Genomic DNA, 16,728 nt, shown 5'->3' with positions numbered 1-16,728 from the left:
CATCCCCCCCTTCCCCTCCCCCCCCACCCATTAGTTCTCAGTTTGTTCTCAGCATTCAAGAGTCTCTCATGGTTTGTCTCCCTCCTTCTCCCCCCCATTTCCCCCCTTCTTCAACCCCACGGTCCTCCGTTAAGTTTCTCCTAATCCTTCTATACGTGCAAACATATGGTAGCTTTCCTTCTCTGCCTGACTTATTTCGCTCAGCATAACACCCTCAAGTTCCATCCATGTTGCTACACATGGCCAGATAATGGTTTTTGTTTGTATTTTTATTTTGGAATCTCTGGCATGCCACACTTCCCTAGGGCTGCAGGTTAATCACTTTATGTATATCTTAATGAAAATAAGTTTGCAAAGATCCTTTTCTCCACCAAAATCCAAGTCCAGAATGGAGGAAAATACAAGCTTGAGAGGGTTGGTTTATGTTTGCTGGTGGACTATGTGTCTTCCTTTTAAGTTTAGAAATACGAGCACATATGTGCTGCTGGGCACATAGTAAGTGTATTAGATTACAAACTATGTTGCTATAACAAAGGAGGACAACTTAAATACAATAGATTCTATCCCTGGAGTTGACTGTGTTAATGGCCCCAATTAGTGGTACTCTGTATCTGTGTCCTTTGCCTTATAGTTTTACTCTGAACAGTTCAGGTTTGTGACTTGCTCTGTCCCACAGAGTGCAGCAGAAGTGGCAGAATGCCTGTTTCAAGCCTACACCTTGAGAGGCTTTGTATGCTTCTATTTGCTTTCTTGAACAATTGGGCTGATTGCCCTTGAGCTTTGACATTACCATAAAAATAATCCCAACATGCTGGAGGAAAGTGAAAGAAACCTAGAGGATAAGACATGTGAAGAAGGGTCAAAGTACCCAGTCAATAGTCAGATCAATATCCGGGCAGAGCCATCTAGGTCAATCCACAACTGACCACAGACAAATGAATGAGACCTGCAAAGAACAGAAGAACCATTTAGCTGAGCCCAGCTCAAACTACTGATCTGCAGAATCATGAGCTTCAAAAATAGTTTCTGTTTTTGGCAACTAAGTTTTGGAATGGTTGTCACACAGCAATAGCTAATAGAAACAACAATTGGTATGTATAACTGAGGACCTGCACCAACAAAATCCTAAAACATGTAGCATTGGCTTAAGGGCCAGACAGTAAACAGAGGCCTGAAAACTATAGGAGTCTGGAAAAATGGTGGCCCATATCAAATAGTGCAATACAATTGGAGAAACCATTGCCTTGGTAGTTCAGAAGAGAGAAAATGTACCTCATGAATTTTAGATTTAAGCAATGAGAATGCTAGACAGAACTTGAAATTGTCTGCTGCTAAAGACAGAACTGACCAGTTTGCAAGCTGAATTTAGAGGGGGTATAGAGGGTACAGAACAAGATAGGATGGAAAATAAAACTTGCTCATCTTAATGACTCAAACCAGCAAAAAAATCAAACCCAAGACACTGCCAGAAAAATGTAAGCTTAGAGTAAACCACTAATCAAGACTGTGGTTATAAGGCCCTTTGTCAAGACCTTGGAAAGAATGAAGGCAGTAATTAGTACTCTCTTTCGGGACAATAGGGCTATTAGGGACCTGAAAGATGCCACCCCATTGCAGCCTCAATGCCAAAAGTAGCTGAGAGTAAGTCTAGAGAGCCAGGCATGTCTCAGAAAGAATTCATCAAATAGAGAGGATTTCAATCAGATCTAATGCAATCCCATGAAAAACTTTAAAGGGATTGTAAAGGCAAAAGTGCCACGAGCTTGGATCAAAGGGTTTTGAATTAAAATTGTTCAAAAATTTCAAAGGCTTCTGGGCTTCCAGTTCTTCACAGGCAAGTCCCCAGTGCTTCACGTGCACATTATCCTATGTCCTCTTCGGAAGCATTTAAGGAGGGTGATGGGAAAGGAAGAGTGTCCCAGAGGGCAGAGCCATGGAGAACAGTGGAGTGATGAGCTACTACCATGAGTGCTGCCAACTCCACAGTGTGGGAAATGGGAATATGTGCACAAGGGGATTTCAGAATCACCAAAGACTGGTGCCTTCCAATCTTTCCCCACTTTAAATGGCAATGTTTCTCCTGTTCCTGTTTCATCATTGTATGTTAGGTGTGTGGGAGGCGGATAAATTGTGTTTTTAGTTCATAGGTCTTTGGATCAAGAAGAGCCACATTTGAACCTGATGTTGGTCACAAGTTCCTAAACTTAGAGCAATAATGACATGTAGATTCTGGAGATCTTTGTCAGGGTATGAGTATATCTTGCATGTGAACCCTTACAGTCAGATACTGAACTGGGGTATACTGATTGCAAAACTGGCCCCAATTCTCTACCCATTCTTGTATCAAATGTGGACTATGCAGCTCCAGTCAGTGAGAGATGGAATCTATTTGTCAAACCCATGAACCCTTGTTGGCTGTATGATTTGTTTTAGCCGACATACTATGGTGGAAGCAATGGTTTGCTAGCTCCAAATCTAGGGCTCAAGAGACCTTTTGTGCTTTCTCTCTCTCTCTCTCTCTCTCTCTCTCTCTCTCTCTCTCTCTCTCTCGATTTTCTGCTTTAGCTATGAGAACAAGCCTGAACTGGCCTGTTGAAGGTTAAGAGACTATCTGGAGAAGAGCCATGTCATCCCTATTTACAGCTGATTTCCTAGCTGGTCACAGATATGGCAACATGCTTAGCTAACCAAGATCATATGAACTCACTCCAGATTAGCAGACCTCCCCACGGGAAATAGAAGATGGTTGTTATTTTATTTGATACCACTAAGTTTTGGGATGGTCTGTTATGCAGCAATAACCAACTGATACACTCGTACATAGCAGTCCAGAGGTCAGTAGTCCACAGGTGGCATATGGCTCTGCTGTCTTCAACATATGGTTTCTGTCATGGAGTTCAAGTAAGTTCTTCCACTCACCAATATTATTGATCTAGAGGGAAGAAGGAGGCCCCAAGGGAGGAGGTGTGTGTGTGGGGGTGTGTGTGGGTGTGTGCTTGCCTAATAAGTTTTTTAAAAGGGCAAACTCCAAAAGTTGCATAGATCACTTTCACTCCCAATTTATTGCAAAGAGGTTAGGAAATATAGCCTTTAGCCAGGGAGCCATGTGCCCTGACATAGCTGATGGTAATAAGTAGGAATGGTATTCTATTATCCAAAGGAGAAAAAAGGAAAGTGATCTTATGTGAGTAATCAAATATGAATCAAGAGCTTGTGGCATTTAATGAACAAAACAACTTTATTGATGGCAATGAATGACATGATCACTTGAGTGACTCAATTTCTATAAGAATTCATGAAAGAAAACATATTAGACTTAAAATCTAGAAATGTGAGTTCAAACCCTGTCTCTGATCTCTGTGTACACTTAAGTGAATTATTTTACCTTTCTAAGTCATATTTCCCTGACTTATTGAAAGGAAAAGCTTTTCCCAGGCCTCAGATACAGTAACTGGATCAGAGTGGGAGCTTGATGAGTGTCAGTTGGAAATGAACAGCCATAAAGAGTCTGTACTTTACAGAGTAGGGTGTATCCCTCCACCCAAAGATGATTTGTAAAACCCTTAGATCTTGGCTGGAATGATCATTATACATTTTTGTGCAGGTTTTGCATTTCACTTGATAAGGAATCAAGTATGGTTTTGGTCATGATATATCCATCCCCAAACTTTCTTCTCAAAGAGCAAGAAATATTCATAGATCCTTTACACATAAAGTCAGACTACCTAGGGGAGTAGTGATGGCACTCACCAACACAACTGTGAATCAAAACAAGTCTTCCTGATGTGTGGCCCCACTCCCTGACCTCTTTGTAGGAAGTCTGATGCTGAGCTTCTAAAAAGTGTTCCCACTGAGGCCAACTAATTTATTCCCACCAGAGGATTGTCACAACGCTAGGACTTCTAGATCTCTCCCCTCGGAGTGGAGGTCCTGGGAAAACCAGTCTGACAGACATTTTCTAAACACTCAAAGCCACCATCAAAGGTCCCTGATGTTCCTTGTGACACATTGTTGACTCTACCTAGCCAAGGTGAAGGTGTGTCACCCCAACAAGGAGAGAGCACGCTAAGGAAGTGGATACTGTGAGGAAATAACTAAGGCTGGGACAGTTGAAGAACTCTTGTGTTGTTACCACGGCAACTCCCATTGTGTTCCTTCACCAGTTGTGTCTCTTCTCTACCTGTGTTTGGCTGAGTGGGTAGAGCTCTTCTTTCCATGGTTCCTCCTGTGCTCCCATCCTCAGTACTCTGTCCTGGCTCTTGGAGCAGCACCCATGTCCATGCCAAGTCTCCACCAGTGCCACTCTCTTCCCTCATCCCTTTCCTCTGGGTGCCTCTGTACCTTGGCTCAGAGCTGCTTTCACTACTTGGATGCCTCCTTCTCCTACTCCTGCTGGCAAAATTGCACTCAGATTTAAGATAAAAGTCAACTGTCTTCACCGGCTCCTCCCTCTGTGCTTCATCACCTCTGCTCTAATATATGTCAAGACATATGTCATTTTTCTGCTTCCGTTTCAACCTCTACCCCACATAAGGCAGGAACTTTTCATATTTTAAAAAATTTTCTCTCTAGAGCTTAGCAGCACGTCTTAGATTGAGGATCTTGTCCAAGTTCGCAAAACGACTGAAACAGAGTCTAGTTCAGGATTTCTTGCTAAGTCGTAGCCTTGCTAATCTCATCCTTCCACGCTGGCTCTCAACACCAGTAGGCACATTGCTTCCTAAAGATGCATACCTTTCTTCATTTCCGCCCCACCAGCTAGCTATCTGTGCCGCAGGGAAATCTGCAGGTAGTTTAGTAAAAGGGAAGGTATATATTCATTTAGTACACTTAAAACCTGGCTGAAAAATGAGCTCTTGCCTGTGCCACTGCTCCATATCAAACCTTACTACTGCAACCTGCATCTCCCAGCCATACAGCATCCTGCATCTACCAGCCGTGTGGCATTTTGCAGTTTACTATGTGATTTTCCTTAAGCTCTTCTCATTTGATGAGGAAGCAAATGAGAACAGAATTCTGAAGCCAAATAGGATCTAAAGGCAAGTGACTGGCATCGTGTTAAGGGACTCTAGACTGAGAGGTGTGGTTGGTGTTCAAAAATCTGAGTCTTGGGATGCCTGGGTGGCTCAGTCAGTTAAGCGTCCGACTTCAGCTCAGCTCATGATCTCACAGTTTGTGGGTTCAAGCCCCACATTGTGTTCTGTGCTGACAGCTCAGAGCCTGGAGCCTGCTTCAGATTCTGTCTCCTTCTCTCTCTGCCCCTTCCCCACTCACGCTCTGTCTCTCTCAAAAATAAACAAATTATTAAAACAAAAAGCCTGAGTCTTTGGGGGTGCCTGGGTGGCTCAGTCAGTTGAGCATCCAGCTCTTGATTTCAGCTTGGGTCATGATCCCAGGGTCGTGGGATCAAGCCCTGCATTGGGCTCTGTGCTGAGTGTGGAGCCTGCTTGAGATTCTCTCTCTTTCTCTCTCTGTCTCTGTCTCTCTCCCCCTATGCCCATCTCCCTGCTTCCACTCCCCTCCCCTCAAAAAAGAAGTCTGAGTCTTTGGAAAAATATGTGTCATAATTTATGGCCAGTCACATTTCAAACCAGCCTGTATATATGGGTTCCTGCTTTCCTTGCTCTTGGTGTCATGTGGGAGCTAATGTGCTTCCCTACAATAAGCGCTGTGATAAGGGTGCTTATGGGAACATTTGCCCCAGGCTACCTGACCCGGTCTTAGAGGATCAAAGAGGCCTGGGGCCTGAGTCTGAAGGCCCAGCAGTGTTGGCCTAGCAGTGTAGACAGATGTGTGTGTGTGTGTGTGTGTGTGTGTGTGTATGTGTGTGTATATTTGGGGTTAGCTGGTGGGAGATAAGAATGGGCCAAATCCTGAAGAGCCTTGGGAACCATGTTCATTCATTCATTCATTCAACAAATATCTATTGTGCTTCTATAACACTGTGCACTGTGACCAATACATGTTATGACAACTGGGTCTTTGTTTTGAGAGCAAGTGGTAGGCAGAATCTGAAATGGCTCCCAAGACTCTCACCCCATCGTCCCCCAGTATGGGCAGAGCCTGGGAATATGAAGGGATAGCACCCTGGTGTGATTGATTATATTACGTTACATGGCAAAAGAGATTTTGCAGATGTGAGTAGGACTGCTAATCAGTTGTCTTTGAATTCATCAAAAGGGACAGTTTCTGAGGTACCTGCATAGTCACATGAGCCCATGGAATCTAGTCTAGAGACCCCAGAGATTTGATACATGAAAAGTGTTCGTGCAAGCTTCTCCATTGCTGGCTTTGAATATGGAGGGAACCCTAAATGTAATAGTAGGAGCTGAGAGTGGCTCCCTGCTGGTAGCCAACAAGGGCACAGGGACCTCAGACTTGTCATCCTGAGGAAATAAATCTGTCAACAACTTGTATGGTCTTAGAATGCAACCCCAAGCTTCAGATGAGAATGCTCTTGGTCTTGTGGTATTATGATCAGTCACCAGGCACAGACCAAGCACTCCATGCCCAGACTTCTGACCCTTCGAACTATGAGCTAATAAATACTTGGGTGTTGTTTTAAGCTGCTAAGTTTGTGATAAATTGTTATATAGCAACAGAAAACTGATACAGGACATTTCACCACAAATTCAGATTTGACTAAGGAGAGAGCATCTCCTATGTGCTGGGGCGGTGTTGGGAATGTTCATATATGCTGAATGATTTAATTCTGTCTTTAATCCTTTGAGGACAAAGCCACTTTTAGTTGACATCAACTACATACTCCTTCTCCAACCTGAAGCAATTGTGCTGTTTGGATAGTATCTTTAGAACAGCCAGTCTAAATCAAATAACAATTCAGGCCCTCTTGCTGTGGTGGTTGGTGTAGAGAGGGATGTATGGGCCAGGCCTAAGACAATTAGAACCAATGTTCAGGAGTGAGTGTATAATGTAAGTCAGCCCAGTCAAAGTGAGGTCCAATAATTTTGCTCAATGATTGTGGAAGAGAGATTCTCTACCTTATTCTGGGCACTGGGATATGCAAACTGGGAGGCCCAGAAGTGTTGCTGCCATTTTTTTCTCAAGAGGAAAGCAAATGAGGAAACGCAGAAACAAGAGACACAAAGAGAAATGCATCTGGAACGCTGATCAAACCATGCCTGAAGGTTTTGCCACTCATGGACATTTTAGTAGCTATGAGCTAAGCCATTTCCTCCAGTATGGAAGTCATTTTGAATTGGGTTTTCAGGTATTTGCAAGTACAACTATCCTGATACATTATTATTACTATTGGGTAAATGCCAAACGGATTCAAGGAGGCTATTCCCAGAGATTACAAAGCTAGTTCATGGCACAGTTGAGATTTAAAATCTAATCCTTTAGCCCCAAATTCAGCACTCACTACCTTATACAAAATGTCTCGCCCAATTTATCTTTGCCTCATCCTAACTGGTGAAGAATACCTTTACTTCCCTAGAAAAAAGTCACTCCCATCTTAACGACTCTCTCCTTCTCCTCATTGCTAGAAAGAACTGCCCCCCCCCCACCAGCTTCACACACTGTTTCTACATCTCAATTTTCAGCACCATCCTAAGTCTCAGTCTTTCTGATCACTATTTTATCTATCTATCTATCTATCTATCTATCTATCTATCTATCTATCTATCAAGAGTGCAAGTGGGGGAAAGGTGGGGGGGGGAGAGAGAGAGAGAGAGAGAGAGAGAGAGTCCCACCCAAGCAGGCTCCACACCAGTGCAGATTCCAACACAGAGCTGAGATCTTACAACCCTGAGATCATGACCTGAGTCAAAATCAAGAGTTGGACACTCAACTGAGTGAGCCACCCAGGTGCTCCCCGAAACCACAATTTAAATCCAATAAGGCCAGCATATATCCAAAGAGAACTCTTCCTTTCTTTCACTCTGTTTTTTCCTTCAACCAGTCAGATCCCAGCACCAAGGTATTTGGAAATAGCACAGACCTTTGTGGTTCCGTTGAGAATGGGGGCAGAGACCAGCACAGCCAGTAAGAAAAAACACCTTGCTTAGTTGTCTCTAAACACCAAAGTAGCCCTCTCAGTCTCTGAGGAAAGTCTCCAGAGGTGGGGAGTGAGTAAACAAAAGAGAAAGTCCAGAAATAAATGAGGAGTCCCACTCTTTAGCAAGAAAATGTTCCATTAATCAGTGTCAAAACACCCCCACCTCCCACGGGTCTGGCATCTTAAAACAATATCAAGTAACCAAATACAAGTTCCTTCCTGTCAGATGAAGGCAATAGTATGAGCAAATTAGCAAATATATCCATCAGTGGTTTAAAAAAAAATTGATGGTTTAGAATTTACCAAAAAATCGGAAAAAGAATGGAACTGGTGGCAGAAAGGCGACGCGTCCCCTACAGGGCTTGATATTTCTGTCATTGAGATTCTGGCACAGCCAGCTTCCCAGCCCTCATCCTCACTTCCTCACCCTGGGGAGTGGGCCTCGCCCCTTTTCCAGACCCCACAATGGCTTCATCCTAGTCTCTGCTCTTAGGAGCTGAGCTGATCAACGTGCATACACGCTTGTGGGGTTGCGTGACTGTTTGGGGACATCCCTTTGTGGTCCTTCTGGGATGTGTTTGGTGCAAGGCGGGCAAGTATTGCTCTGAAGGCTTCTGCTGCTTTATTCTTCTAGAATCCCCCAGCCTGGCGATGGATAGCTGTGCGGCCAAGAGGGAGCCTTCACATGTAAGGGGGCAGGAAGGTCCCATTTCCTGCTCTGGGAAAAGTGGGTGCAACATGTGGGCTGTATGGAGAACAGTGACAGAACAGAGACAGAATGAGGAAGGGCCCTCGGCTCCTGAGCTGAGTCACAGGTGGACCCGGGGGAGGGGGCTGGGCATTGCTCTCCTCGTCTCTTTCTTTCTTATTTTTTAAGAATTTGATAAAAGTTAAAGGCCCTGTAGGAAATAAAACCCAGCACATTTTCTGGGGATTTACATGTACTTTGGGGGCCCAATTACTCCAAAGGATGCTTTGTCTTAAGAAAACTCACTGTGTTCTGGAGACACAGGCCCACCTGACATCCCTCTCAATGGACTGCAGCTAAAGGGCATGAACCTGGCACTTCGCATTAGGGCAGCCGAGGTCGCTTTGAACTAACAAAGGGGGCCTTAAATCATGGAGTGGAGCGTAGCCTCCTTCCGACATCTGGAATTTTAATGAGGTAGGGTCAGGCAGGCAGAGCCGGAACTCATGCTTTAGGACTCATGGCAAAGCTTTTTTGGAAGCATCTTGGTTGATTTTCTAAGCACACAGAAGGCACTTACTAAGGGTTTTTGAGAATTAATTTGTTTTGTGGAGTAACCGAGACCTTTAGCAATAGCCGTTGAAGTGTCTCCTCCTCTGTGGATTTGGGAAATACACTAAACATGTCCCCCCTTTTTTGCTTAATCATCTCATTTATGCCTTTATTTAAGCCCAGTGTAAGTTTCAGGTAAGCACAGGGCTCTCAGAGGCTGCCTGGTCTCCTCAGCTTCCTGGCTGCTGCCACAGGTAGAGGGGAAACCACAGCCCAGAATCGTTAGCCACTCACACACCTCTCTTCTGAGCCCACTTGCTTTCCTTGAAGCTCATTCTGTCAGGGGAGACAAACTGTAAGCGAGCCACTTGCCCTGACCCATCCCCAATGCACCATGATGGAAGGGCAAGAAGGACTATTAAGAACCTATGTTTCCCCCTCTCTTTTTTTTAAATGCTTATTTTTATTTTTGAAAGAGCGCAAGTGGGGGAAGGGCAGAGAAAGGGGGGACAGAGGATCTGAAACAGGCTCCATGCTGACAGTAGCAAGCCTGATGTGGGGCTCAAACTCACAAACTATGAGATCACAACCTGAGCCAAAGATGGACACTCAACCAACTGAGCCACCCAGGCGCCCCCACTTTCCCCTCCGGAATTCCAGCTCTCACTGTGAAATGCCCCATCCTCCCAAAGTCAGTCCTCTCCTCTGTCTCTCATCTGTGTCCCAGACACTGCATGCAGTAAACTGCTTCCACAACAGGAATACCCAGAAAGGGGCTGTGCTTATTTTCCCCTTACGGAACCTCGTCTCTGCTCAGAGCACACTATTCTCTGCCCTGCAGCCCAGCTGGCTCACCCACACTGTGAGATTGCTCATCCTTAAGGAGACGAGGGGGAGAGAGATGGGGGTTAGAGGGGCAAGGGGCAGCCCACCCCCTGGCGTGGGCTCCAGGAGTGGGGAGAGTCTCAGAGGGGCAGGTGCAGGAAATGCTGGAGCATCTTTCTGGCGTCCCTCCCCATGGCCCCATCCCTGGTTCGACAGGGCGTGTCATCTAAGCGGCAGCCTGCACAACCTTGTTTCCTAGGTATGAGTCAGGACAGGCATTCCCCTCCTCCTGAATGGGTTCTGGGCTCTGGGGAACTTATAGTCCCTTCAGCAAGAACCTCATCCATTACAACAGTGATGATTCAAAGCTTAGGTAAATTCAAAACCATAAATGCCTGAAAATAACTCTGGAACATGCCTCCTTCAAGGCTTTCATTTGGCAGATGAGGAAATTGAGGCCAAGAGTGGTTGGGCAAGAAAATGCACTTGCAACATTTCATACAACCATTCACCTGACATTCACACGCTTTTCAACCCGAGGCTCAGTTGCTGCATCTAGGTCTTTCCATTAAAAAAAAAAAATCATAGAACTCTAGATGCTGGCGAGGATGTGGAGAAACGGGCACCCTCCTACACTGTTGGTGGGAATGTAAACTTGTACAGCCCATCTGGAAAACAGTGTGGAGGTTCCTCAGGAAACTAACAATAGAACTCCCCTATGACCCAGCAATAGCACTGCTAGGAATTTACCCAAGGGATACAGAAATGCTGAGGCATAGGAGCACGTGTACCCCAATGTTCATAGCAGCACTCTCCACAATAGCTAAAACATGGAAAGAGCCTAAGTGTCCATCACCAGATGAATGGATCAAGAAGATGTGGTTTATCTATACCATGGAATACTACATGGCAATGAGAAAGAATGAAATCTGGCCATGTGTAGCAACATGGATGGACCTTGAGGGTGTTATGCTGAGCGAAATAAGTCAGGCAGAGAAGGACAAATATCATATGTTTGCACGTATAGGAGGATTAGGAGGAACTTGACGGAGGAACAAGGGGGAGAAGAAGGGCAGAAATGGTGGGGGAAAGGGAGAGAAGCAAACCATGAGAGACTCTTGAATGCTGACAAAAACTGAGGACTGATGGATGTGGGGGGAGGGGGGGATGGGCATGGAGGAGGACACTTGTGGGGATGAGCACTGAGTGTTATGTGGAAACTAATTTGACAATAAACTATTAAAAAAAAAAAAGAAAAACAGGCACCTAGTTGACACCAAATAAATGTTAAATGAATAAATTAATGAAAGAAATAAAGAATGATTAATGGCAAAAAAAAAAAATCATAATGAACAGATTTGCTGAGATGACTGAGTCTAGGTAGAGCAGTATAAAAAATTATCTAGCACAGATAGGAGCTGGGCCCAGGAGGGGAGACGTTTGTCTCTCTACCACAGATAAAATGTGGTGGACAAAAGCAGATTATAATTGAGAGCATGTTAACAAGGGCAGCCAATTAAGCTAATTCTTGCTTTAGACACTCTCTGTCTGCCAGTGGAGTTTATCATATCATTTGTATGATTAAACCAAAATCAATGTCCTGGGCGGTTGCTGTGAATGTAGATATTTTTCAAATGGAAATGATAGCTCTTTACACGCGAGTAGGAAATGAATAAGCAGGGAAGACTGGTTCCTTCCGACAAGGACAATGCAGGTTACTATGGCCCTTTGGGAGCCAGTGAAATTTCTAGATGAATAAAACGAGTTCTAATGTACCAGTTAAATATTTTTTAAAAATTGTTTAGTATTTATTTTTGAGAGAGAGACACAGAGTGCGAGTAGGGGAGGGGCAGAGAGAGAGGGAGACACAGAATCCAAAGCAGGCTCCAGGCTCTGAGCTGTCAGCAGAGTCAGACACAGGGCTCGAACTCATGAACCACGAGATCATGACCTGAGGCGAAGTTGGATGCTTAACCAACTGAGCCACCCAGGTGCCCCTGTACCAGTTCAATGTTAAAAACAAGTTTTAAAAAATGCTTGTAGCATAGTTAATAGAACAGTCTGATCAAGAACGCAGAGGCTCCCAGGAGATGTCCCGCATCCCAAAGATGGCACCAACATCACACATCGCCCCTCCAACATCAGCATGGTACATTCTCCTTGCTCCCACACAGATGGTTCATATTTCTCTTCTCACTCTATCTACAAATGTTTGCCTGGCTCCAGACTTTTCTAACTTCTCATTTTCCCAGTAAGAATCTAGTGCAAGATAAGTCATCAGAAGTATAGAGGAAGTTGGTTCTCACTGTGCATCCGCTTGGCAAGCTGCTTGGGGTAGTTGGGCTTCTCCAAGGCAGGGGTGTGACCTTCCAGACATGCTCTGGGGAGCCTGAGGCTTCCATCCTTCACCAGCTTGGGCGGGAAGAGGGGCACAGCTGGAGCTCAGCCCTGAGCCTCTGCCTCCAGCTGCACACCCTCACTGGTGGGGACCGACTGTCCTCCTGACTAGGTTTACATTCTCACTCTCTCCAAAGGCCACCCTAAATTTTTCAGTAATACTGATTTTACAAATGCAAGCATTCAAATATAATCTGAAGAAACAAAGGTGGCTTGAATGCTTTTGAGGGAGCATGTTAGGAGGTCTCTAGGCTAACCTTGATGCCAGTCACTTACCTAAGTATCAATATATGTTCAGTACCTGCCCTGTACCCAGCACTGTGCATAGAAGCCTGTGGATAGGAGGGTTCCCTGCTTCCTAAGAGTTTGAAATCTAGTGGTGAAGACAGACAAGCATGCACTTCTAGCATATGATAATTGCAGTTATAAAGAATAAAAGAATCTTTTATAAAAGAATAAAAGACATTATAGGGACACAGAGGAAAGACCTTTTGCCTGTTCTGGGTGAGGGAGCACATCAGAAGGAGCTAGAACTGCCCCCAGAATGAGAGAATGGCTAAGAGTTTGGTAGGCAGAGGGAATGAGTGTGGGCAGAGCAGGTTGCGGAGGGCATTCCCCATGAGGACTCAGCACACGCTAACCTGCTGTGGCAAGATGTGCCAGGAAAACACGTGAGTTCTCTTCCCCCTCCCCCTCCCCAGCTGGCTCCTTCCTACTCATCCACAGATTTGAGTTTAGAAAACAATTCCTCTGAGACCTCTTCTCTGACCATCCCCTCCCCACCTGTCGAGAGTTTTGTTAAAAACTGAGATATAGCGGGGCACTTGGGTGGCTTAGTTAGTTAAGCATCATACTCTTGGTTTTGGCTCAGGTCACGATCCCATGGTTCTTGAGACTGAGCCCCACATTGGGCTCTGTGCTATCAGCATGGAGCCTACTTGGGATTCTCTCTCTCTCTCTCTCTCTCTGCCCTTCCTCCACTCGGGTTCTCTCTCAAAATAAATAAACATTAAACAAATGAGATATACGTGACATTAAAACTGTATTAGTTTCAGGTATACAACATAATGATTTCATATGCATATATGTTGCAACATGGTGGTCATAGTAAGTCTGGTTAATATCCGTATTATTCAGTTTCAAATTTTTTCCGTGTGATGAGAACTTTTAAGACTACTTTCTTAGTAACTTTTGAATACACAATACAGTGTTGCTAATTACAGTTGCCACACTGTGCATTACATCCCAAGAATTATAACACAGAGTTTATTCATTTTGACCCCTTCACCATTTTGCCCATAGCCACTCCCGCCTCTGTGCTTTCCATTGTTGTAAGCTGCAAGAAACTGTGTGTCTTATCCACACTGTTAGCCCTAGTGCTGAGCACATTGGCATATGGAACATGGTGTGCAGTAATCTCTCAAGAAATAATCTGTTACATGATTAAACCAAAATTTCTATAGAAATTGCATCATATCTGTTTTCCAATAGAAGCAGAAAAAATTTCTGCAATGTGCTCAAGAAGTTAGTGCCTTAATGCAAACTACACTAGCAAGCATTTGTAATTTCCACTACATGAGATCTAGTTGGAAAAACAGGAGCAAGCCCTGTCTCAGTCATTAAGGAGATCCATAACCTTAAAGGCACCTCCCTTCTCTATAACCCATTCTCCTCTCTGCCAAATGAAAGGTTTCAGAATTGTGTTGAAGGCTTGTTCCCATCCTCACTCAAGACTCTCTTCATTTGTTTACTGAAATCCAAGGCAAAACCTACATCCAGAATTTTTAATGCAACTGAAATCATGTTTCATCACTAACACTTTAGGATCTTCTCTTTTGAAACACCCTCCCCCACCCAAAAAACAGAAGCTTTCTTTTTGCCTTTCAAATAGAAGCTTCCTATTGAGGCCAATTCTCTAAGAGAACTCAGGACTCATTCTCAGAGAGTTACCTGGTATGGCTGAGGGTGTAGAGAGCACAGAAGTGGTAGCGATTACTTGACTAACTGAGAGCAGAGAGACATTTGTGACCATGCCATTCTTTTCCCTGGGGCCTTGGGCATCACAATAGTATAGTACTGAGGGTGGTACAGAGAGTGCAGCCTACTGGCAAACTCTAGACCCAAGGCACATTCAATTCACACAACTCCACTATCACCCAAGGAGTTCAGTTATATTTGACACAAAACAAACGAAACCAGAACACCACTAAATACCTGCAAATGTCTCCCACTTATTGGGAAAAGTGCCATTGCATGTGCCAAAGCTAGAGACATGACCTCTTTAGCTTAGAGCCTATTGATGTTAGTGGTAGATATTTGATATTAGGACTAGATTTGACAGATGGAGACTATTTGTTGAATGGGAAGCATTTGTCTTCTTGGTGAAATTAAGGCACCTACCGTATTCAGGATTTTGAAGTTCTTATATACACACAGGGTGCCTCTGGAACATGAGATGAAGGTTAGACTACGTCACCATCAGGACTTGAGACTAACAAGAATGGGTGTTTCCCATCTTCCCTCCAAAAATTACACACCAAACACTAATCTTGATGTGTTGCTAATGAAGCTAGAGCATTTTCTAAATATTAGCCAATGACTTAGAGTACCTCCCCAAAAGGAAGGTCTTCCCTCAGAAGGGCTTATTTTAGGAAAGATAAACTGTAATGTTGGACACTGAAACATATCTGCTATTAGAGACTAATGCCACAGTGGAGGTTTTAATGACTGGCCAAGAATATTGGAGAGAGATAGAGGAATTGTCAGAAGCTGTTTGTGTGCCATCAGTGCTGTGGAGAGCAGAGGACACTTCCCCTTCTGGTCAGTCTTCCCCTTGGTGAAAATGGGAACACTAACCACCTGTAACTTGAACATCTAATTTCTTTATTCAATTCTATACCCACTGGGCAACACTCTGATATTGATCCAGCTTTTCAAATGAATTTCCCTATTGGAAAGAGAACATGCTAACCTGCCAACAAGAACTTTCAAGAACCTCTGAAGGAGATCTAGTTCTCAATGATGAAAACTGACGATTTGTAGTTTTGGTCTGTTACACAACATCTCAGAAGTGGGGCATGAAGGAACCAGGCCCCCACGAGCAGAGAGATTATCCCTGTGTGAGCTGATGGAAGTTTCTGAATCTGGTGGTGATGGCACCAGGAAGCAGGCCTTCTGGGAAGCCGGCCTTGACACACTTCCTCATTGCAACACCAAGCTCCCAGCAGCCATGGGGTGAATGGGCCCTTGGCAGGATGTACATTCCAATGTGTTTTCTCTGAGAGGAAGTAGATTTTCCAGAAGATTATCCAAGGGGATGGATGAGAAAGAACCGAACTCCCTATGCATAGGAAAGATGATACCATGATGCTCTCTGTGGGTTATAGGTTTCATCATCTGTAATAAGAGGACCGAGCCACAGCAATCACCATGAAACTCTGTAGTTATTTATGCCGGTCCTGCCATGTACAAGGTAGGGTGAGGGATATAGAGCAGAAATCAGGCACGAGTGTATTTCTGGAAACTTTCAGTCTAAGAAAGGAGAGAAGATACTTTGTAGAAAAGAAAGTAGAAACTGGTATGTGCTACAGAAGATATCACTGAAATGCCATTAATAGCTCAGAGGAGGAAATATTATTTGTCAAATTTAGCAAACACTTATATAGTACTTAGTGTATAGTGGGTAGTATTTTAAGCACTTAATATATATTAGCCCGCTTAATATTCCTAATAATTTATGAGATAGGTAGTAGTATCCCTGTTTTACAGATAGGGAAACTAAGGCACAGACATATTAAGAAGTCTTACCATAGCCCTGCAGCCAGGAAGCGGCATAGCTGAGATGTGTGCCGTGGAGGTCTGGTCCTGGAAACGTTGCTCTCTCCACCACCCTGGTATCTTACAACTGGAAGCTGGAGAGACCCAAGGGAGCTTTCATGAAGGCGAAGATATTTACACAGCCTTGAAGAGGGTGGGCGGCTTTTGGATATGAAGACATGGAAGGAAGCACATTCCGGACAAAGTAAACAGTGTGAAGGCAGGGAGTCTAGCATGCTTGGAACTATTGTTTCCTGGTAAGACAACAATAGTCCTGCAGTCTCAGCACGAGTTCAGGTTCAGAAAGAATGACTTGCCAGAATAAAAGGCCTGAATGAAGGAAAGGGCCAAGTATGAGGACAAACAATGGTTGAGAAGCTAGCCTTTTGCACTTCAGTTTCCACAATTCCTATTAATTCTCTCTATCCCA

The 16,728-nt window shown here is 44.3% G+C and overlaps 1 long non-coding RNA gene across 1 annotated transcript in view; it reads right to left on the bottom strand.

The window, feature by feature from the left end:
* LOC144239399 (uncharacterized) overlaps window positions 1-16,503 on the bottom strand; it is a 46,527-nt gene extending 30,024 nt beyond the window's left edge. The window contains exon 1 of the long non-coding RNA XR_013337419.1: window positions 16,290-16,503. This is a non-coding gene — a long non-coding RNA (uncharacterized LOC144239399). The remainder of the gene's footprint in view (window positions 1-16,289) is intronic.
* Between the last annotated feature and the right edge of the window lie 225 nt (window positions 16,504-16,728).

Source organism: Crocuta crocuta, unplaced genomic scaffold, assembly GCF_008692635.1.
Source record: "Crocuta crocuta isolate KB4526 unplaced genomic scaffold, BGI_CrCroc_1.0 scaffold140, whole genome shotgun sequence".
NCBI lineage: Eukaryota > Metazoa > Chordata > Mammalia > Carnivora > Hyaenidae > Crocuta > Crocuta crocuta.
The sequence above is the reverse complement of the archived record's forward strand: the minus strand, read 5'-3'. Positions and strand labels throughout refer to the sequence as shown.